Here is a 22,103-nt window from a genome sequence, read left to right on the forward strand (position 1 = left end):
GGGCAAGCTCTCCTTGCATATTTTTCCTTCCCCTGGTTTAATTTGTGCCAAGACATCACCAGATCTCAGCCCAGTCATCCATTTTCAATACCAGAGCCAAGCCTTGGAATATGAGAAGAAAAGTGCCTCTGAGCATGTGCAGAGTACCTTCCCCTTAGAAGTAACTACAATTTTCCTACATAATTCAGGAACAGGCTACTTCTGATCATATGTTTAGACAGGAGCTGAGAGGGGGTGGGGCAGGGGATTGGAACTCAGAGTCCCCCTCCTGAGGTCATAGCACTGTCTACAGCCTTGGGAGGGAGACTCCAAACAATCTTATGGCCCCTAGAGACAGACTTCTTTTGTCTAGTAATGCCAGAGAAATTGGTCTAGCTAGCCATTCAGATAATTACGTAGTGGAGCCCTACACTTGAATTATAAAAGAGCTGGCCAGTTCCTACTTGAGAAACTATGGTGTGAAAGAGCTTAAGTTTTGGATGTGTAATGGGGGAACTCTAAGGTCTGTCTAGAGCAAAAATGTTTAAACAGAGGACACAGAGGCGAAAATAGTCTCCGTTGCTCCTCCCGCCCTATCGGCAGCAGCCTGGCAGGGCACGGGATACATGGAAGCCTCGGGGATCAGAGGCTTCCTTCGATTGCTCTCTAAACTCCTTTTTTAATATTTGGACATTTGGCTGCATTGTTTAAAAGGGAATTTCTCACTAATACTTCCACACAGGCAGAACTGCACAGTTGCAAAGCTACCCCTTGCATTCTTAGAATTTTCACAAGATTTTTGTTAAGTTTTATTAAGTCTGTGTTTTGGAGCTCTGGGCAAGTTAATCCAAAGGGCCTTTCCTTTTACCTTTCCTTATAGCTGAGTGGAAGCTTGGCAGAAAGGTTTAGAACTCTCCAAGTAGTCAGACAGACTAGGGGAAGGGTAGGCAAACTGGTGTTTCTTTAGAGACAGGAAAGTAATTGTAAAATTAAGGCTTTATGTTTGACTATACACATGCAAATTCCCAAAGTAAGAACACTTACTTGGGAGACTAAATGCTAAGAATTTTCCAGAAGCAAGGGCTGGTAGTTTTCTCCACAAAAGTGAAAGTAAATGTCCAAGGCCTTTGGTGGACAGTCTAAATATGCATAATTTAATCAATGAAACAATAAATCCAATGTACATAATCTACTGGTCCAGTTCAGAGTAGAAGAGATCAGAATTTTTCACTTCCCGTTTTAAACTAACTAAAGCTGCTTATTATGTCTGAACTGGAAGAATTCTAGTTAATTTAAACCAGCTTTCCCCAACCTGCCCTCCAGATGTTCCCCAGCCTCCCATCAGCCCACATCAGCATGGTCAATGGTCAGGAATGATGCGAGTTTGGGCCCAAAACACCTGGAGAGCACCAGGCTGGGGAAGGCATGATATTGGAGAGAACTAGGGAGCAATCCTATGTCCCCTAAACAGGGCCTGGGGGACATAGGATATTTCAGATTCCTGGATCTGAAGCTGGAGACAGCCCTTTGACCTTGGAGCCAGGAAACTAAGCTCCCTGCCTCTCCACCTGGCCCCTCACAGCTGGCTTGGAGAGAGAACCAGCTGCTTCTAGGAGCTTGCAGATGAGAGCTTATAGAGTGGTAAAGGGGGCGTGTTGGTGGGTGGGGAGGGGAGGAGGCCAAGCTATCCCCAGCTGTCCCCAGCCTCCTTCTCCCCACAAAGCCTTTGCTAGACGAGTGAAAACTCCTATCTAGCTAAAATGCAGAGCGGGGATGTGCAATACACCTCCCCGCTCTGCATTGGATCTGAGTTCAGAGGCTTATGAGTACCCAGCGTAGATCCGATAAGTTTGCACCCTTAGAACATGAAGCTACACCTCTGCTAATAAGTGTAGCTCGCATTCAGTGAGAACAGATGCTCCTGGTTATCACTTCAGGTCTCAGTCTGAGGATGGTTAAAGTCCCATGGCTTGACCCATTTTCAGATGAAAGTTATTTGCTGCCACTGCAATGTGAGTGAAAGGGCTACAATGCCTTTATGTTCCATGTTTTGAATAAGCTTAAAAATAATTTAGAATAAATAAATTTTATTAGAATAAAACAAGTTTCAGTCATATTAAATGTTCCATCCTTAGTTTAAAATGAAATTGGAATTTAAGACAAAGATATTGAATGATACATAGAATCATAGAATAGTAGGGTTGGAAGGAGCCTATAAGACCATCGAGTCCAACCCCCTGCTCAATGCAGGAATCCAAGTCAGAGCATACCCGGGCTTAATCTCTTAAAGCTGAATCTAAGAACCTCTATCAAATGCAGTGAGTTAAAGCCTGCAAAAAGAATGGACCAGTGGTAAAAGATATTTAGTTTTGGAGGGTGAGAACAATATAAATATAATTCGTTTAATAAATTTATATACCGCTTACCATATTTACAAAATATCTCTATGTGCTTTACAAAGAAAATGCATTAAAATACATTAAAAATACATTAAGAGAGAGAATCCAAGGGACCATAGGATATTTTGGAGTTTCCCCTCCAAGACTAAAGACACTGCTACGACCTTGGGAAGGAAAATCTGAACAGGGATTGTTTCCTCCTGCCCCTTGTAGTGGAAAGCACTATGGTGTCTTCCTCACCTGAGATCAGAGCCCTGACCTTGGGTGAGGATGCAAATAGGGGAATGAGGTGGGTAGGGGAAGGGCTGAGGATCAACAACATCCAGAAGCCTCCCAGCAACCCTTCCCTGCCCCCGCCCTCCACTAGACGCTCAAGCGTGTCTAGTGAGAAAAGCAACATGAAGGAGGATGAAGAGGTGAAGATCGCCTCCGTCACTCCTTTTGCTCTGTTGGGCGTCCGCTGAAACAGCGTTGGGTATTTGCAGTGCTCTGCCATCGGAGCGCTCCTTTGGAAAGCATTGGGCTACTCTGTAAAATATGTTAAAACAAAACATTTATAAAAACATTAAAACAAAGTTCTCACAGTACCAATATTAACAAACAAACTGGGCAGCACAATAAATCAGGGAAGGTCTAGGGAGGGAAATGGGTAAAGTGTGTCACAGTTGGCGCTTCCCGAATACCAATTGGTGCCTCTTGAAATATGACCGGGGGGGGGGGAGCGTTTTGCATAATTTAGTGATACAGGAAGGCTGGTTGAGCCTCAGACTTCCACACTCCGCCTCCCCCTTCTTGTTCTCTGGGATGGCTGTGAGGAGGAGCTTGGAATCATCCATTTCATGTTTTAAACTAATTAGAGATACCTTTTACATCTGAACTGGGGGAATTCTGGTTAGTTTTTAAAATATAGTTTGATTAAACAGGCCAGGATTAAACTATGATTTATTATCCTAAAGCTCACTTTAAGAGTGCTGTGATATAGTTTAAAACCCTGGCATACCAAGTCCTCCTTTATTAACTACTTGCATGGATTTCTTAGGAGCCTTTGCTTGTTTTGCCATTCTAAATGCTTATAATGGTCAATGGAAGCTATTTATATACCTCAGGCTAGCAATAAAAGCCAAACAAGTAATCACGATCATTATGGTGCACAAGAAATGTTACTGCTTTTTAAAAATTGTTCAGGCCAAGTTTTCAAAAACTTTATAATGCTGAACAGCATTTAAACATCTAGGAATGAAAAGATAAAATGCCTGATGCATTTGCTCTGAAGGAACAAACAAGAAGTTCTGGAAGCTGCTGCACCAAAAAACTAGTGACTTCCTTTAAAGTTCTGTTCACTGACTTTAGTCACTCCCTCCCTCCCTCACCCACTCTCACCCCCTCTCTCACCCTCCCCCCCGGGAGGTGGTGGGCTCTCCCACACTGGAGGCATTCAAGACGAGGCTGGACAGCCATCTGTCAGGGATGCTCTGACTTGGATTCCTGCATTGAGCAGGGGGTTGGACTCGATGGCCTTGTAGGCCCCTTCCAACCCTACTATTCTATGATTCTAAACAAGAAGCTGGAACATATATTCCAAGTCTAGTTATAAAACTGTGAACCAAAGATATTTTTATATCATTGCTCTTGGGGCTGCTGGTTAATCTGTCTAATGAAGAGGTCCAGAGGGAGGGTGACTGTACTTCTGAATATAGATACAGCACATTAAAAAAATCCTTAAGGTGCCTCCAAAAGAAATAAAGAGAAAAGTTGTCCAATCATTCATTATCTACATAAAATGTTTTCAGCCCAATCCTACAGTCTGCATTAGAACACTAGATCAGCTGCTGGGTTAACAGCAGCAGTACAAGGTGATGCCCCATCTCTCTGCTCCAGAACTGAGAATTACCTTCCCATCTTGCAGTTGGGTAACAACCACTGTTGGAACCAGCTTCACTTGCACTCTGGGGAACTTCCTGAATGGTACAGCTTTTCTGTACAAGTGGTTCTTCAGGGGAGCAATGGTGTCAAGAGCAGTCGCAGCAGTCTTTACCACCTTGCATCACTTGCTTAAGGCCATCAGAGCACCCTGTACATGACACACAGAAGTGCCTTTCTGTGTACAAAATATGTAACATAGGGGGCATTTCTCAGGATCTTGCTACAGAGTGTGAAGTGCCATACATATCATGGAGCTCATTCTGTCAGTGTGATACCCTCATACTAGTACCTAGCAAGATACCCAAATGAAAGGCCATCCCCAAAGCAAAAAGGTAGGAGACACCAATGGAGCAGTGTACATAATCTGTTATTTCTATTGAGCTGAATTACCATAAAAGGAACAAGAATGTCTCACTTGAATGTGACAATCACACTACCAGGGGCAGGTGGGGAGAGACCGAATCATTTTGGTAATGATACTAGAACATGGAGAATTAACTTATGCTCCTTTTTTTGACCTGAACTATAATCAGAGATATATTGCCATCACTATGCCCTTTGGAAGAAGATGCCAGAGCAAAGAAAAAACTGGGGGAAATGGGAAAATATTCCATGACCAGAGTTAGGTCAGTGAAAACATTCAATATGGTGTTTAAGAAATAATCAGTCAGAAAGAGGAAGGGAGCATTTTTAAAACCAAGGAGACACTTAAACCTAATACTGCATCTTGATAGAAGCATTGACTTAAATTTACTGGAAAATGAAGAGTTAAAAATGAAATAGTTAAAAAAAACTACTTTCATGCACATTTAATGAGCATATGCTGCAAAGTACTTCACACCAGATTCTGAATTATGTAAACTGTGTGCCATCCAGCCTACAATTTTGCCTTTGGCTACGCGACCTCGTTTGCAGTTTGTCACAAATACATAAACAATATAAACTAGGGAAAACTAGGGAAAAATAAAGCCAGGGGGTGACCATTGCAGTTAGAGACAGACGCAATCTTTGACTCCCTGAACAGAACCTGTCAATGACCATGGGAAGATCTATTACAGGGTTGTTGTTGTTCAGTCGTTCAGTCGTGTCCGACTCTTCGTGACCCCATGGACCATAGCACGCCAGGCCTTCCTGTCGTGCGCTCTCTCCCGGAGTGTGCTCAAGTTCATATTCATTGCATCGGTGATGCTATCTAGCCATCTCATCCTCTGTCGTCCCCTTCTCCTTTTGCCTTCAATCTTTCCCAGCATCAGGGTCTTTTCCAGGGAGTTTTCTCTTCGCATTAGGTGGCCAAAATATTGGAGCTTCAGCTTCAGGATCTGTCCTTCCAATGAGCACTCAGGGTTGATTTCCTTGAGGATGGACTGATTTGACCTCCTTGCAGTCCAGGGGACTCGTAAGAGTCTTCTCCAGCACCACAGTTCGAAAGCATCAATTCTTCAGCACTCAGCCTTCCTTATAGTCCAGCTCTCACAGCCATACATTACTACTGGGAAAACCATAGCTTTGATTAGACGGACCTTTGTCGGCAAGGTGATGTCTCTGCTTCTGACCATGCTGTCTAGGTTTGCCATAGCTTTCCTCCCAAGGAGCAAGCGTCTTTTAATTTCATGGCTACAGTCACCGTCTGTGGTGATCTTGGAGCCCAAGAAAGTAAAATCTGTCACTGCTTCCATTTCTTCCCCTTCTATATGCCAGGAAGTGATGGGGCCAGATGCCATGATCTTCGTTTTTTTAATGTTGAGTTTCAAACCAGCTTTTGCACTCTCCTCTTTCACCCTCAACAAGAGGCTCTTGAGATCCTCTTCGCTTTCTGCCATTAGGGTGGTATCGTCTGCATATCGGAGGTTGTTGATAATTCTCCCACCAATCTTAATTCCGACCTGTGATTCATCCAACCCGGTGTTTCTCATGATGTACTCTGCATATAAGTTAAATAAACAAAGCGACAATATGCAGCCTTGTCGTACTCCTTTCCCAATTTTGAACCACTCGGTTGTTCCATGTCTGGTTCTGACTGTTGCTTCTTGACCCTCGTACAGGTTTCTCAGGAGACAGGTAAGGTGGTCTGGTACTCCCATCACTTTAAGAACTTGCCACAGTTTGTTGTGATCCACACAATCAAAGGCTTTAGCGTAGTCAAGGAAGCAGAAATAGACGTTTTTCTGGAATTCTCTTGCTTTCTCCATGATTCAGCGAATGTTGGCGATTTGATCTCTCGTTCCTCTGCCTCTTCGAAACCCAGCTTGTACTTCCGGTAGTTCTTGGTTCGCATACTGCTGAAGCCTAGCTTGTAGGATTTTGAGCATCACCTTGCTGGCATGTGAAATGAGCGCAATTGTGCGGTAGTTTGAGCACTCTTTGGCGTTGTCCTTCTTTGGAATTGGAATGTAAACTGACCTTTTCCAGTCTTGCGGCCACTCTTGAGTGTTCCAGATTTGTTGGCATATTGAATGCAGCACTTTAACAGCATCATCTTTTAGGATTTTAAATAGCTCAGCTGGAATACTGTCATCTCTGCTAGCTTTGTTGTTACTAATGCTTCCTAAGGCCCACTTGGCTTCACTCTCAAGGATGTCCGGCTCAAGTTCAGTGACCGCACTATCATGGCTATCAGTGACATTCAGATCTTTCCTGTATAGTTCTTCTGTGTATTCTTGCCACCTCTTCTTAATCTCATCTGCTTCTATTAGGTCCCTGCCTTTTTTGTCCTTTATCATGCCCGTCTTTGCACAAAACGTTCCCTTGAGATCTCCAATTTTCTTGAAGAGATCTCTAGTCTTTCCCATTCTGTTGTTTTCCTCGATTTCTTTGCATTGTTCATTTAAGAAGGCCTTCTTGTCTCTCCTTGCTATTCTCTGGAACTCTGCATTCAGTTGGATATATCTTCCCCTTTCTCCCTTGCTTTTCGCTTCCCTTCTTTCCTCAGCTACTTGTAAAGCCTCATCAGACAGCCACTTGGCTTTCTTGCATTTCTTTTTCTTTGGGATGGATTGAGTTGCTGCCTCCTGAACAATGTTACAGACCTCCGTCCATAGTTCCTCAGGCACTCTGTCTATCAGGTCTAATCCCTTAAATCTATTCCTCACCTCCACTGTATATTCATAAGGGATATGATTTAGGTCATACCTGAATGGTTTAGTGGTTTTCCCTACGTTCTTCAATTTAAGCTGAAATTTTGCAACAAGAAGCTCATGATCTGAGCCACAGTCAGCTCCAGGTCTTGTTTTTACTGACTGTATAGAGCTTCTCCATCTTTGGCTGCAAAGGACATAATCAATCTGATTTCAATATTGACCATCTGGTGATGTCCATGTGTAGAGTCATTTCTTGTGCTGTTGAAAAAGAGTGTTTGCTATGATCAACGTGTTCTCTTGGCAAAACTCTATTAGCTTTCGTCCTGCTTCATTTTGTACACCCAGGCCATGCCTGCCTGTTATCCCGGTCATTTCTTGACTTCCTACTTTAGCATTCCAATCCCCTATAATGAAGAGGACATCTTTGTTTGGTGTTAGTTCTAGAAGGTGTTGTAGGTCTTCATAGAACCGTCAACCTCAGCTTCTTTGGCATCAGTGGTTGGGGCATAGACTTGAATTACTGTGATGTTGAATGGTTTGCCTTGGATTCGTACTGAGATCATTCTATCATTTTTAAGATTGTACCCCAGTACTGCTTTTCCCACCCTTTTGTTGACTATGAGTGCTACTCCATTTCTTCTAAGGGATTCTTGCCCACAATAGTAAATATGATGGTCACCTGAATTAAATTCGCCCATGCTTGTCCATTTGAGTTCACTGATTCCCAAGATGTCAATGTTCAATCTTGCCATCTCATGTTTGACCACCTCCAGCTTACCTTGATTCATTGATCTTACATTCCAGGTTCCTCAACAATACTGTTCTTTACAGCATCGGATTTTCTTTTCACCACCAGATACATCCACAGCTGAGTGTCCTTTCGGCTTTGGCCCAGCCGCTTCACTCTTTCTGGCGCTACTTGGAAATACCCTCTGCTCTTCCCCAGTAGTATATTGGACACCTTCCGACCTGAGGGGCTCATCTTCCGGCGTCATCTCTTTTAGCCTTGTGATACATTCCATGGGGTTTTCTTGGCAAGAATACTGGAGTGGGTTGCCATTTCCTTCTCCAGTGGACCACATTTTGTCAGAACTCTCTGCCATGACCTGTCCGTTTTGGGTGGCCCTGCACGGCATAGCTTATGGCTTCACTGAGTTACGCAAGCCCCTTCGCCACAACAAGGCAGTGATCCATGAAGGGGCTATTACAGGGTAGCTTCTATTTAATGTTCCATGCAAAACTGCCAAAATACAAAAGGAGGAGTTCATTTTTGGAAGAAAGCACTCTAACCCAATTTAAAGATTGCAGCCAACTGGCTACAGAGAACACACTGGTGTTCTCTGAAGCCACAGCATGGGAAAGGAAATGCTGCCATGTAAATTGAACCAGCCAGTCCTGATGCTTCATCCTCCCAGGTTACTCTACTGCTCCAGGAGAATCTATCAAGAAGAGAGGCCTAGCTGACCTATGGATATTCTTTAATGTGTTCTCTCATATTGTACTATACTACTTACAGATTGGGCAGTTTGGGGTGGTGGGGAGAGACGGACTGTTTTCATACATTTGTGGATAATTTATAGCAGCACAGATGCAAATTTGTTAATGCAAAACGACCTACTAAAATTAAGAGTCTTATTATATTCATGATTTCTGACATTTGGTTAAACAATCATGTGACCCCCAATCTACAATCTAGAGTCCTACAACCCAGAAATAGGTTTAACATGTTGCCTATTTATGAGAACTAAGCTTAAATCACTCAGAATTCACGGGGCCTTCCTTCTGAATAAACATGTTAATGAGCAGGCCAATTCGCACTCTGCGCTAACATACTGTTTATGTTAGTAAATACTATAAAGAACATACAAAAGAAATGTAATGTCAAGTATTTCAATGTGAGGACAAAATTTTAGAAATGTGTAGTAAAGACTGCTGTGTGGTAGAACTGAGGGCTTCCCATTCCTTCTTTTTCTCCTCTCTTTTTCTTATATTATCCTTCTTTCCATGGTAAACCTACATAAGGGGTTGTCCTTTTCATAGCTTATACAGTACCAAATGGTTTTATTTATTTTATAAATGTATGCCCTGTCTTTCAGTGTTTTTGTGTGTTTTTCCCTCAGAGCAGGTTACATAAATCGAATATAAAACAATATAAAATACATAAAATACAAAACAGCTTTAAAAGTGTAATCTCTTCTTCTTCAGTTCCACTCTTTTATCTTGGCAACCCGATTAGAATGGGGATTAACTACTTCAGTATTGTTGCAAATCTATACCTATCACAAGGTATAGTTTATACACACACATTGGCTACATTCAGACATACTCTAGCCCACAGTTTTAGCACTATTGGAATGAGTCTGAGTGAGCATGGCTTTCACATACTCCCCTCTCCTCCCCTGGTGCAGCCATAAGGAGGTGATTGGGAGCTTTTGCTTCCGTTTCAACTAAGCACAGTTGTTTTGTCCCATAGGAATCAGGTTGGCCACTGTAGGAAACAAGATGCTGGACTAGATAAGCCTTTGGTCTGATCCAGCAGGTTTCTTCTTATGTTTTTTATGACAACTGTGGTCAGCCAGGACTGCAAACCACACTATGAAATTGGATTCTTTCCTAAACCATAGTTAAGACTAACCACAGTTTGCCATAGTTATGATTAACCACTAACCAGCCGAAAAAGAAAGCAAATGCTTCTCATCTTTCCTTTAGTTGTGCAGAAGGAAGAGAGGGGAGGAGGAGTACTCGTGCACATAAGCTAAACCATAGTTTAGTATTACGTGCAAACCAGACCACTATAAACTAGAAGCTGTCACCACCTGCTGAGCTTTCAATTTACTTAAAACAGTAGAACTCCGGAATTAGAAATCAGTATTAATTACTCCAGAATCTGTATCATGTATACTGAGTCCTAACTCTCCCAAATTTGCCATCTCTATGTATATCACCTAACCAAATATACAGTGTGCTTTACAACTAGATTAGATAACAAAGTGAGGTAAACAGAGCTTCTTCTTCTTCTTTTTTTACTTTGGTCTTTCTGGACCGAGATCAGAAATTCCTGAATAAGAATTACTTATAATTCATGTTCTAGTTATTCTAACTAAAAATTACTTATAGTATTTGTCTTACAGTGGCATCATTAAGATCTAGGGGCAACATTCTGTTGATGATTCCCTCTCAGAGGCAAGAGCAATTAGGGATAGAAGCAGGGCCTTTTCTGATACTGCTCCAAAACTCCTGAATGTGCTTCCTGCCATATATGTTCCAGTAACTCCTTGTTTCTTGGGGGGGGGGGGGGGGAGAGACTTGCCTGTTCCACCAAGCATTTTAATTGTATAGTAAAGTAATGCTGGTGTTTTAGATCTGTGTTTTATGACTCCAGTAGATGTTATTGGAATTTTTACTCCCTGGTTTTCCTTGTTGGTGTTTATTGTGTATTTGTTTTATTGATGTGTTATATTGATTATGAACCACCTTGGACAAATAAGGATGAGGTGGGATAAATAATAAAGGTGCGCTCTCTCGCTCTCACACAGTTCTGCAGGATCAGGCTTTGTTAGTAGAAGCAAAAGCACATTACTGCCTCCTGGCAACATGAGACTGCACCATCAGAGTGAGTGAAACATAACACTACATGGACATTCAGCTAGTGTAGCTCCCGCCAACGTAAAACAGCTTGAAATAGGCTTCATCTTTTTTTCTCTTTCTTTTTTGAGAGAAGAAATAAATGCTTACTGAAAATTAGCTTTGCAGTTCAGAATGATGCAGTGCCGTGCACCGAGTCACCTTGATTCAAGTGTCTTGCCATCCTGACACACTTGCACTAAGGTAGCTGCCACCACAGCATACATCTCTTCTCCATTGGCTGAAGGCACCTTTTATCCATAGACACTTATCAGTTCAAGACTGAGCGTTAAATAAGAGTTTGGCTACATTTAGGCTGGCTGGCTGGCTCTGACTCCACACTGACTAATGCTTTTTCTCTTAAAGAGGCCTGAATTTTTAGCATCCTTAAGCTGCAGCAACGTGGGAGTAGCTGTGGCATGCAAATGTCCTCATGGCAGGAATCCTCAGAGTTTGAAGACAGCAAGGCAGCCTCCTCTGGACACAGGGGAGGCAAGCCCCAGGATATTTCTAGGGAACTGAGTCCAGGGAGGGGGGAAGCCTCATGATGCCTTTCTGTGACCAGATCCTCTCCATGAACTGTTAACTCTGGAGCCTCTTCTTTAGAGGACAAAGGGTCAGGATCCTATGAGTATGAGGTTTCAGGGGCCTGGTCCATCCCAGCTGTCTCTGAAGATGATCAGGATACTTCAACTGCTGCAGAATACAGCTGCCTGGCTGCTGGTGAAAGTGAGGACGTCAGAACATGAGACACCAATGCTGTACCAGTTATGCTGGTTACCAATGCATTCCCAGGCCCAATTCAAAGTGCTAGTTTTGACAAATGAAGCCCTAAACAGTTTGGGATCAGGTTATTTGAAGGACCACCTGTATCTATATGAACCTGCTCAGGCATTAAGACCTGCCTCAGAGGCCCTACTTACAGGCCCTCCTGTAAGATCTATTAAGCTGGTAGGCACAGTGGATAAGGCCTTTTCAGTGGTGGCCCTCAGGCTCTGGAGCTCTCTGCCCACTGAGGTATGCAGGGCCTCCACTCTCGAGTATTTTTAAGAGGGCCGTAAAGACTCTATCTTAAAAATAAAAAAACTGTAAAAACTCCATCCTTTTTGTCTTGCTTTTTTCTGAGTTTTAACTGCAGTGAGTTACAACTGTATTTAACCTCTTTACCTTGCTGCTCGAACATTTTATTTAAGTGGCCTGTATTTTTATTTATTGGATGCAGCTATTGTGTAATTGTTTGATTGACTTGGACTTTTAAACTGCATTAATATATTATGTGAGACACCTTGTCAGTACTTGGTCCTAAAAGACAGTGCACAAATGATTATATAAATAAAGAAACAAACCAATGGGAAAAGTAGAGGCAAGTATTGCCAGTGAAGTCCAGATACATGTGCCAGATGGGACACCTTATTGCTGGCACTTTTGGGGTCAGGCATTGTTTACATATTAACATACAGGTTATGGACATATAGAAATAGCTAGGCCTCATAGAGTTAAGAGACACATTCCATTTAAGGACAATCAAATTAAAATTGACTGTCAGAGAAAATACTTTATATTTAAGGAGCTGCTTTTTGCCACATGCAGATGGGCCAGTCTGTCTGAGGATGCCACTACAGTTTAACATTACAAAAACCAAAAAGTAACAAACCAGCTCAATTATTTTTTAACACCCTAAAAGTTAAAAATGACCAAAATATGGTGCCTTGGCAACTCAATACAGAACGCAGACACACAAGTATATGTCTGACCTTGTTATAACAGAAGGGAACACATTTGGGGTTTCAACTCATAGGAGTTGAAAGCAGCCTTTCCCAACCTGGTGCCCGCCCAGATGAGATAGACTATAAACCCCCATCATCCCCAGCCAGTTAAAAAAAATTGTGAAATAATCCCTATGCTTAACTGTAGAACTTTAATTGTATAGGAAAGTTCCTGAGATGAAGTCCTCCTGTTTACCAGAAACTTTGTAACTCTCTATTCCATCTTCCCAATAAAATGTTTATTTGAGCCTTGCAATGAAATGTCTGTTTTATTTAACCGTACTATTCTTAAGATGAAACAGGCATTTTCCACTTCAGCAACATAGAATTTTATACAGCTATACAACAACATGAGGGGGAAAATTAAAGTTATAAGCAGTGGCAAACAGATAAATTACAGTCAGTGGTTTAATAGTATTTGACAGAGAGAGGTATAACAGTCCAACACAGAGCAGAGCTGTTTTTGGAAACTAAGACAACAGTCAATGTTGTCTCTCCCACATCTGATTGGATAATCCTTCCAACGTAGCTCACATTACACTCAGTGGCCATTTTCCAATAATCAATACATGTCAACTTGTCATGCATTCATAACACACTATTTCCAAGCTCCCTTCCCTACACTGGCTATTTCGGTGACCTGGCATTTGGATCTCTCAAGTCTCCTTCACTGACCATCTAAGCAAATGATGGGGTGGGGAGAAGGGGAGAACTAAGACAAAAGTCGGTCTATTGGTATTTACAGCAAAGGACTAGGAAATTCAAGCATTCTCCTATTTATTGCAGATAGTCCGGCAACTTCTCTTTATTACTGCAGAAAAACTCCAAAGCTGGCTGAGTGCAATAAAGTGGTACGTGTTCAGGTTTGCAATGTTTCAAAGGGCAGTGATTTACCACTATGAACCAGTACCTTGCACACAAAACATCTGAGCTCAGTAATTGCCTCATGTTTTGTGCAAACTATACAAGGCAGCATGAGGTCTGCCCACACACAGAGTACCTGCTGCTACTAGAAGCCTCCCCCCTACACCCCCTTTTCCCAATTCCACGGGCTCTGTTATTAAAACAGCAGAGAGACTTGTTTGTTTTCGTTGTGCCCTGAGGTTTTACTATATGTTAGGTTCCACATGCTGTGTTAAAGCCTCATGTCAGCCGGCCAATAGACTGCGTTCCAGAGGATTCATTATTCTCATGACTGCTGAAAACAGAAGAGCTCTGGAATGGCACGTAGCATGGATATTTGAAACGCATGACTCATCAATAAGTGTAATAATGCGCTATCGTTGCAATTTTACTCATAAAAAGCATTGTGGCCTTTCATGCTCACACAGATGTTACCACTAAGGGAATCAGTAATCTTAAAACAAAGATGTTTACAGATATCACAGTTTCTAGCTAAATGCTCCCAAATATGCCAGCACATACTTCCACGTGTGCTACATCTGGACTGAAATAACTTGTGTAGGAGGAAAGCAAGAGGGGCCCATCCTTTTTTCTTGAATACTTCCATTACTCCTGACTAGAGCATTTCAAACAGAAGAAAACCAATGCAATTTTATGACTACGATTTATCTATTTAAGCAAAAAGTATATTGTTGGTACATAATCATACAAGGAGCTAGCACCTAAGTAGCTTCTCCCCTTTGTATTCATAGTATTGCTAAGTAAAAAATGATATTTTGGGGAAAGTACAGGCTTACTGTTTGGCTTTCTTTTTTCTACAACTTTCCAAACTCACCCAAATGAAATAACAACAATATAGTGCCCCCTCTTGCTTTGGTGCACTTGCTCTTTTTTCCCATACTTCATTTTTGTTTTCTGGGGGCAGGGAGGGTCTGGAGAAAATGGGGAAAATAAAAAATGTTAAGACTTTTCAATTCTTGTATTTTTTGAAAACCAGTTTCAGCAAAATATGTATGACAAAAAGGAGATGTTTTTTTTTTAATCCTAAACTCAGTCATAACTTAACTCTACATTTAAAACAATTAGTGTAAACAAGACTCTGACTGAAATAAGGAAATAACCTGTGTGCAGAGTATGTGAGGAATTAACTGAAGGCAGGGTGAGTTTTGCAAAAGCTTTCCATACTGGCAGAAAGCACCCCCTTTATGATTTTGAGGTACAAAACAGGGTAAGCAATGGGCTATTGAGACAGAGACAGTGACAGAGACAGAACATGCAATTCTGATCTAGGAAGCATTGCCCTTTCTCGTAACTGACTTTGTGCCACCACATAGGTCAATCTGATTCGCTACATGACATCAAAACATCATACCAAGTACATGCTCACTGACTGTCTGATACTGTTATTTCCAGGAAAATGATAACCTAATTGAAAATAAAATGGTGCCAACTAATCAGGAGGAAACAAGGGGGCAAGCTGGGGCTTCAGGGAACATTTTGCCTCTCCTTAAAGGCACTACTTCTGCCCCTGAAATCAAAGTAGGTGAATGTCTTGGGCAGTCCAAAAGTACACTTACGGGGCACTCCATTTGAACCTCCTCAAAGATAAAAATCCTGTAAGCTCAAGCTCATTGATTCTACATCAAAATTTTTTGTCAATAAACACTAAATTTCTTGTAGCTTCTTTAGATCTAGGGAATTATTTTAACAAAATGCACAGGCAGTCAGCAAAATATCATAGTGGCTGTTAGCTAGGCCTCTACATTTACTTTACATAAACATTCATTAACTTTGCTCTGGAGAAATTAATTTCATCTGTTCCTTTTTCTCTCAGTTGGCAAGACAACTGGTAAATATATTGAATCTAGTGTAATTACTGTATTTACATTCTCTGCAAAAAAAAAAAAAATCCTCACAGAAACATTTTAACCATTACAAAATAATGATTTTAGACCTACAGGCTATACCAGTTCCTGCTGAGCTTCAGCTTGGAGTGCTGCAGACAGGGGTTGGGGCCCTAGTTGCCTAATCATCACAAAACTAAGCCTTATAGATGTTGAGACAAAGTTCACTATTGCCTATAGCGTCTGGATCTTGTTTGATGTTCCCTGTTAGCTAGCATTCCTCACTAGAGAATAATTAGAAAACAGAGTAACTGACTGCAAACATGAGTCCACATGTCTTCTTACCTTAACTCAGCTCTGAACTGAGTAGGGTCAGTTCTGTTCCTGCCTTGCCTACACTATTGGTTTACTACAAGTCAGTGACGATGGCAAAGAAATCTTATTTAACCACCACCATTGTGTCTGCAAAATGTCTTCCAGGAGAGCTGTTTCAAAAAGTGAGGAACTTTCTTGCTGTAGGTGTGGGATTGTTGGTAGGGGAATCCTTAACAGTCTGTTGTGAACAATGTACATAACATTTTGCAGCGAAAATCACTCATCTGCTCCAACTTGGATGTCACATTTTAACAGAGTGAGGGGTGGATGTATTTTATTTATTATTTACAATATTTATACACTGCAGATTTCAGAGCAGTGAACAACCAAGATAAAAGAATAGAATACCAGGTTAAAACAGTTAAAACATTTTTTTAAAAGACAAATTCCAATAAGGTCAAATTTATTAAACTGCGACTGGTCACGCAAGGAAGGCCTCTCAAAACAACAATGACTTCAGGAGGTACTGGAAGGAACAAAACATTGGCGCTTGCCTGATCCCCAAAGGCAGGGAATTTCACAGGAAGGGGGCCACCACACTGGAGGCTCTTTTCCTGATAAGACTCCAACCGGGCCATGGGTCCATGTGGAACCCCCAGGAACATGCCCTCTGATTACCTTAGTGACCAGGCAGGTTGGTAAAGAAGAAGGCGCTCTCCCAGGTATCTTGGTCCCAAGTTGTTTAGGGCTTGGGCAGTGTAGTAGAGCAATATCTATTCATCCACTGATGGATATGTTTCAGCTTGTACCGACTGAGGATATGGACAAGCTTCTTGGAAAAGCTGAAAGACTGTGCCCTTAATCTCCTGGGCAGTGATCTGCTTCACCCAGAAACTGGGGTGAGCCTGGTCAGGAGTTTGGCTGCAGGAAATTGGGCTGTGGACCCCAAAGCAATTCACCCCTCCATCCGCACATCTGGCATCCTGGTTCAGCTCAGGATAACTTTTCCCCAAACAACATTGCCACTTCTGATCTCTCTGTCACTTGTCAGTGGGCCTGCTGTGACCTTGCCCACATCACCAGTTTGGGGAAGGTTAAGAACAGCAAAGGTGGAGGTGGAGACTGCAAGCATCCCCAGCCCCAGGGTTAGAGGGGCACAGTGCACACAGCTTCTCCAGGTGCTTTGGCTCCAAAGGCTTTGATGGCCTACCCCAGCCTGGTTGGGATGTGTGAAAAGCCCAGCCTAGGATGTCCTCTTTGCATGCCTGAAGCCCTCCAGATCCAGGTAGGGCAGTGATGACTCCAGTGCTCTTCTTTCAGCAAGCAACCAGTTCCAGGCTGCAAGGAGTGCACAATGTTCCAGCAGTGGGGAAAGGGGACACCCTTCCCCACAGAGGTAAGATAGAGGATTGCGACCCCACCTTGCACGTGCCCAGTCCCCATCCCTAACTAGGACATATCAGAGGGGGATGAGTGGGGGAGAGAGACTAAGTCACCTATTATTTTCTTTTCTTTTTAAGGACAAAAACATGCTGGGCCCAACGGAGCTCAACCCAGTGCCTGTTGATCTGACCTTAGGCAGGTCTGGTCTGGGGAAAGCAGGTTACCCCTCCCTCTTGAGATGCTCATTTGGACTTGACAGATTTGCTGTCCAGAAGAAGGGGCTAACCCAAGTGTCAGGCAAGGACCACCAGAAGATACAGGAGAACTAAAAACCTCTGTGTAAACACAGGATTTCATTTTAATTCAGTAGGAGAAAAGAAATAGACAAACGCAGTGCATGCCCTATAAGTCAAAATAATATAATTTTAATTTGCAGATACCTTAGCTATCCTACTAGCTTTGTCGCATTTCTGATTCATACAAGTTATTGAGTCAGGATGTCTTTAATATAAAGATTTCATTACAGTAACAAGAAAACAGCACCAGCACCATTGATATAGCACTTGATAGTGCTCAGAGCACTCACATACACAGGAGTTTAACAAACTTTCGTTGTACTTGTAGCTAGCCAAAATGTGTCCTCCCCACCAACTCTATCCCTTCCCTAAGGGGGAATGGTGGTGTTTTACCTGTAACATCATGATGAGCTTTAGAGGTTCTCCAAGCATCTCTGGGGACTAGTCAACTGTGGGGAAAAGCCCTCTGTCTCCTCCCCAGCTCTAAGCTAGGCATGGTACACAGAGAGTGGGGCTCATCCCTGTTACGTTGAGTCTCTCTGAAGACAGTGAAAGGACAGCAAGAGGCCCCATCTTTCTCCAAGATCTAGAGAAGTGAGGGGGCTCTGAACAGATTTTTTTTGATGTGCTTGCCAGCTGCGTTACCCAAGAGCCTTTTCACCTATAGATCCAAGTTACATACAAAGAATATGCTCTTCTGAAATCCAGTCCCTCCATAGTAATCTCCACTGATTTTAAACAATACTACTTCTGAAGTAATCCCCCACCCACATTTTGTTTTAGTAATTCCCCATTGCCACCGTTACATTATATCCAGATATTAATCTGTCCTGATTACTAATCAGCTTGAACAAATATTTTATTTTAAATGTTCAGGAAGAGATGTCTACTCTCTCTGCTCTCAGCCAAAGCAACCAAAGAAAACATTTGCTGTGGCAATTTATTATCTTTATTGATTTTATAAATTATACAGGAACAAATAAATTAATGATGAAACATCCACATGTCTATTTATAACCAATTAGGCTTTAAAGTAGAATGACTAGGAATACATTTACCTAGGGGTATTGCTATAGCCATAGGACAGCGATGGCTTAGTGGTTAAGACGCTGAACTGCAGACTGGAAGGTCGGCAGGTCAGCAGTTCGAGACCCGAGTGCTGCGTGACGGAGTGAGCTCCCGTCTTCAGTCCCAGCTTCTGCCAACCTAGCAGTTCGAAAGCAAGAAATTGCAAGTAGATAAATAGGTACCGCCTCGGCAGGAAAGGTAACAGCGTTCCATGCACCTCGGTGTTCAGTCATGCCGGCCACATGATCACGGAAGCGTCTTCGGACAGCGCTGGCTCTTCGGCTTAGAAACGGGGATGAGCACCGCACCCTAGAGTCGGACACGACTGGTTGGGGACACCTTTACCTTTTTATTGCTATAGCCAGGGCAAGCTAGCTCTCATCTAAGCATTCCTTTTGAGAAAGGAACAGAATACCAAAAAGATTCTCAAAATTCCACAGCATACCCTAGAGCTGTCCACTGATCAAAACTTCAGATAGAAAAGATTGCTATCTGTATTTTCACATGTAACAATAAGATGGTCAGCTCAATAGAACAAGAGCTCAGGAGTTCACTTGCTGATGAACGATGCCTGTGAAACTGAAACATACTGATCAGAATATTAAAGAAAAATAGAAGAACAAAAATAGCCTTTCAATCTTACGTAACCAGTAGAAAAAGCACACAAGACACTTGGTAACTTTTGGTTCATGAATATTCAAGTTGCGCATACAAATTTGCACTAAAATGGCTTTATTCCTAATAGACAAAGGTAGCTTACACTGACAAAGGATGAAACACCAAACCATGGTTTGGCATTATATGCATAAACCTGGATTGAGCCTAGGACTCACACAATCCCTTCTCCCCTTCTCTCATCTCCTCATGCATGGAGATTTGTTGCTCACAAGAGGAGATGGGGCATTGAACCCGAGGCACACTTTAGGCTTATGCTCAGATAGGTACAGTCCCAGAAGGAACCCAGGGCCATAAACGTGTTCAAACGATCAATGGTAATTATATCCTGCAGCTCACATGCACGGTCATAGTTAGCATTACACCTCAATCACCACTATGTGTGAAAGACATGAATATACAGAAAACATGGTGTTGCCATAAGTATGCAAAGGGGCTTTTTTTTCAAACATGCACATGGTTTCAGTTACACATCCACTCACACAATGCACATGCTCACTAGAATGGAGAGACTAACTGAATGAGCACATGTGTGTTTAAAATATATAAGCTATGAGCTCAGCCTGCAGGACTCATGATTATATTCAAAATCTTTGTGTTACTTTAAACCAGCAATGTATCAAGAACTACTAAAATGTACCAAAGACACAGAGAGGGTTCAGACCAGGTTGGGCAACTTGTGGCCCTCCAGTTCTTCTGGCCTAAAACGCCCATCAGTCCTAACCAGCATAGCCAATGGTGAGGAATGACTGGAGTTGTAGGCCAAAGCATCTGGAGGGCCACAAGTTGCCCACCCCTGGTCTCGACAAAGCAAGTGAAGTCTGATCATGCCTTCCATCCCCAAAATGCACAGTATTTAAATAGCACTGGTACTTCAGGAACCCCCTTCACGGATCACTGCCTTGTTGTGGTGAAGGGGCTTGCGTAACTCAGTGAAGCCATAAGCTATGTTGTGCAGGGCCACCCAAGACAGACAGGTCATGGCGGAGAGTCCTGACAAAATGTGGTCCACTGGAGAAGGAAATGGCAACCCACTCCAGTATTCCTGCCAAGAAAACCCCATGGAACGTATCACAAGGCTAAAAGAGATGACGCTGGAAGATGACCCCCTCAGGTCGGAAGCTGTCCAACATACTACTGGGGAAGAGCAGAGGGAATTTCCAAGTAGTGCCAGAAAGAGTGAAGCAGCTGGGCCAAAGACGAAAGGACACTCAGCTGTGGATGTGTCTAGTGGTGAAAAGAAAGTCCGATGCTGTAAAGAACAATATTGTTTAGGAACCTGGAATGTCAGATCAATGAATCAAGGTAAGCTGGAGGTGGTCAAACATGAGATGGCAAGATGGAACATCGACATCTTGGGAATCAGCGAACTCAAATGGACAAGCATGGGCGAATTTAATTCAGGTGACCATCATATCTACTACTGTGGGCAAGAATCCCTTAGAAGACATGGAGTAGCACTCATAGTCAATAAAAGGGTGGGAAAAGCAGTACTGGGGTACAATCTCAAAAATGATCTCAGTACGAATCCAAGGCAAACCATTCAACATCACAGTAATTCAAGTCTATGCTGCAACCACCGAGACAGAAGAAGCTGAGGTTGATCGGTTCTATGAAGACCTACAACACCTTCTAGAACTAACACCAAAAAAAGATGTCATTTTCATCATAGGGGATTGGAATGCCAAAGTAGGAAGTCAAGAAATGACCGGGATAACAGGCAAGCATGGCCTTGGTGTACAAAATGAAGCAGGACAAAGGCTAATAGAGTTTTGCCAAGAGAAATCGCTGATCATAGCAAACACTCTTTTCCAACAACACAAGAGGCGACCCTGCACATGGACATCACCAGATGGTCAATATCGAAATCAGATTGATTATGTCCTTTGCAGCCAAAGATGGAGAAGCTCTATACAGTCAGTCAAAACAAGACCTGGAGCTGACTGTGGCTCAGATCATGAGCTTCTTGTTGCAAAATTTCGGCTTAAATTGAAGAAAGTAAGGAAAACCACTAAACCAGTCAGGTATGACCTAAATCATATCCCTTATAAATATACAGTGGAGGTGAGGAATAGATTTAAGGGATTAGACCTGATAGACAGAGTGCCTGAGGAACTATGGACGGAGGTCCGTAACATTGTTCAGGAGGCAGCAACTAAATGCATCCCAAAGATTCAGGTTAACGGTGACTGGCCAACATGATCATATTATGCCAGTACTTTTCCATCTGCACCAGCTGCTAACCCATTTCCAGGCCTGATTCAAAGTGCTGGTATTAACATTCAGAGCTCTACATGGCTTGGGACCAGGTTACTTGAAGGTCTGTCTCCTCCCATATATACCTGCCCAAATGCTAAGATTGTCTTCAGCAGTCCTTCTCTGGGAGACCCTGCCAAAGGAAGTTAGGTGGCTGTTATATAAAGAGGGCCTTTTCTGTTGTGGCACCCTGGTTATGGAATGAGCTTCCCAGAGAGGCTTGCCTGGTATCTACGTTGTGCTCTTTTTGGTGCCAGGTGAAGACCTTTTTTCCCAGGCATTTTAATCTTTTAGTTTCTGTTTTAAATCTGTTACTGCATTTTAATAAATAAATATAAATAAGTTCCCTCATTTGGAGATGGCTTTGCTGGCATAATTAAAACTGTCACACCCATGTGGGGGAACTGCTTCACACAAATGACTGCTTATGCGGGACGCAGCCAACGTGATCCCAGTTGTTGACTACCCCACACCATAAATTTAAAGTATGAAATAGGCCTAAAACAGTCATGAGCAACATAGTCTAAATACCCAAAACTGTAGAATTGCACCCAAAACTGATGATGCAGAGTAGACTGCAGAATCCACAGAAACT

The 22,103-nt window shown here is 42.6% G+C and overlaps 1 protein-coding gene across 13 annotated transcripts in view; it reads right to left on the minus strand.

Annotated features, from left to right (window-relative positions):
• The window catches only part of RPTOR (regulatory associated protein of MTOR complex 1), a 493,211-nt gene that overhangs the window by 394,962 nt on the left and 76,146 nt on the right, over nt 1-22,103 (minus strand). For 2 of the 13 annotated variants that reach the window (XM_084837705.1, XM_084837706.1), the window contains exon 2: nt 14,507-14,603. The exons of 10 other annotated variants lie outside the window; for them this stretch is intronic. The gene's annotated coding sequence lies outside the window, so the exon portion shown is untranslated. Of the gene's footprint in view, nt 1-14,506; nt 14,604-18,567; nt 18,716-22,103 lie in introns of all 13 variants that reach the window. One more of the 13 variants, XM_084837707.1, reaches the window with a different exon arrangement.

This window comes from Heloderma suspectum, chromosome 2 (assembly GCF_057233095.1).
Source record: "Heloderma suspectum isolate Gila_16-S chromosome 2, 16-S_ref, whole genome shotgun sequence".
Lineage (NCBI taxonomy): Eukaryota > Metazoa > Chordata > Lepidosauria > Squamata > Helodermatidae > Heloderma > Heloderma suspectum.